The 2512-nt window shown below is 42.5% G+C and overlaps 1 pseudogene; it reads left to right on the plus strand.

Annotated features, from left to right (window-relative positions):
* Window positions 1–1441: 1441 nt before the first annotated feature.
* LOC117025319 (ATP synthase-coupling factor 6, mitochondrial-like) lies at window positions 1442–1775 on the plus strand (annotated as a pseudogene).
* The last annotated feature ends 737 nt before the right edge of the window (window positions 1776–2512 follow it).

The raw sequence follows: 2512 nt of genomic DNA on the forward strand, positions 1-2512 counted from the left end.
AAAGAGAATACTTGTCATAGGGGCATGGATTTAAGCCATGATTAAGCCAGTGAATGCTGCGGCAAGCCTCAGTTCACAGTCAGATTTTATCTTCATGTCTCCTGGGCTTCTTAAATGTCCTTCCAACTTAAATAATCACATTAGTTTCAATTCATCACATAGTTTCAATTCCTGTGATTCTGTGACTTTCCAAAAATCCCCCACCCCTTAAAATATTTAGGGCTTTCCAGGCCTTCACGTTTAAATTCCCTTTTAATTAACTATAGAATGTTTCATTAATGAAACTTTGAAACTGTTACTCTAATGTCAGTTTCCCCCTTTCATTTTCATCTTTCTCATCAACTAAAATTTTATGGTTATATTTCTCCTTTTTCAAACAACCCTAAAAACCTTCCCATGTGCTCTGTAGCATGTGTACCTCTGGGAATGAATTTCTAACTGTACTACTTCCAACAGCAGAGTGCATCGTTGGAAAGTTTCTTTTCCATGACAGAAGTGTCACTGTGGTATCAGGCTATATCTCCAAGGTGTGCAAAAATGACTGTCCTGTTCAGCATTCCACGTAGAATCCACATACATTCCCCCATCATGATGTGTTCAGAACACAAAAATGAGAAAAAACGTTCACAAAGACCATGAAAGGGACCCAAAGTCGCTGGTCTCTGCCTGTGATTAATAAGCTTAGACCAATTTATAAAAGCACAAACAGCTTCAGCTTCACTGCTAAAATCTATCTCTCTGTAAAGTGTCCCTCAGCTCCCTCTGAGTTTGCCAAATCCAGTCTCAAATGTGCAGGAATATATCTTGTATTTGACCTCTTCAACTTCCACAGTGCTGCCATCTCACTGATAATGGCCTCTTGCGATGGACACTCCCCTGGGTACTAAAGAGCCCTCCCTACCGCCACTCTGGCCGCTTTCCTCCTGGCCTTGACCTAATTCCCCAAGTTAGGTAGCATGAAAGGGTAAAACAACCCAGCAAATTTTTGCACCTTCCATTCGAAGTGGCCATTAGATACTATAGGGCTACAACCCCAGGAGTGTGTCGTCTGTTTCCTGTTTGGGAGCCAGCTCACTTCTATCTCCAAGAATGATCCAGATATTTCCACAACTTAGATTCCTGGACAAAACGTCAAGTCCAAATAATAGAATGGGGAGATATTCTGTCCCAGACCAAGGCTCACTTCCCAAGACCTCATTTTCTGCCATGAGACTGACTTCTTCCCGAGACCATCCATTCTCTTCAAGATGGCACTGTCCTTATGCCAGAGCCGCCAAAGACATCAGAACCATCACTGCACCATCCGCGCATTTCCCATGATCCATATGCTCCAGTCCTAACACATCAGTGCTACCTACACCAAGCAGTGCCACACCAAGGCTGCCTGGCGTCTCTTCCAACAAGAAGTTGATATAGGCGGACTGTCTGTGACAGAATCACCATGATTCTTCAGAGGCTCGTTAGGTACTCCTCTGCCATTCAGTCTGCAATCTCAGTCTATTTGAGGAGGTAGGAATACTGGTGTTACAGCAGTGACATTTAATAAGGAACTTGATCCTGTACAGAAACTCTTTGTAAACGAGATTAGAGAATGCAGACCTAAGTGACAGTCATCTGCAGGACCTGTGGCTATGGGCTCAGAATATCCGCAGCAAGATTTGGAGAGGGAGCTTTTTAAGCTTAAGCAAATGTATGGTAAAGCAGATATGAATGCATTCCCTGATTTCAAATTTGAAGATCCCAAATTTAAAGTCATTGAAAAACCCTGGTCCTGAAGAAATAATGTAAAATTTATCCAGTAATTTGTCCTAGATAAGCTGTACTGCTGATCAGAAGTATCAGAATAAACATAGATTTCACAACTGTAAAAAAGAAGGAGAAGAAGAAGGAGGAGAAGGAGGAGGAGGAGAAGGAGAAGGAGAAGAAGGAAGAAGAAGAGAAGGAGGAGAAGGAGGAGAAGTTGCTGAAATGTCAGCCCTAAGAATATTCCCTACAGTTTAGGAGGGTTCTACTGCTGGTATCCTGAGGGGAAAATTCCTGGATAAGGAAACACATACACATGTACACACTATCTCCACAAGAACAAGAAAAAATAAATAAACACAGGTCTTCTAAATTCAAATTGAAGAAAATAAAAATTTCAAAAGAAGTGTTTTCCATTGTGTGAGTCCCTGGGGTACTTGTTAAAATACTGATTTTTGGACCCTATACCAGACCCAATTGTATGAAAATATCTGGTGATAGGGTCCAAGGAATCTGTATTTTAAAGGCCCTTCCAGTAATTCTTCTGTATACTATGTTTGAGAACTACTAAGGGCAGTCCCACCCCTAACATTTGGGGTATCCAGTGCCAGAGTACAAATAGAAGCCCTCGGTGCACCCCTTTTCTCCTCCTACCCAGCTCCATCCCATACCACAAGGGGCCTCCAAGTGGTCACCCAAGTTGCTCATTTAAGCTCTGTCCATACACCCTTCAGGAAAGAGGTCTGCAAAGATCCCAGGGCAGGGGCAG

Source organism: Rhinolophus ferrumequinum, chromosome 7 (genome assembly GCF_004115265.2).
Source record: "Rhinolophus ferrumequinum isolate MPI-CBG mRhiFer1 chromosome 7, mRhiFer1_v1.p, whole genome shotgun sequence".
NCBI lineage: Eukaryota > Metazoa > Chordata > Mammalia > Chiroptera > Rhinolophidae > Rhinolophus > Rhinolophus ferrumequinum.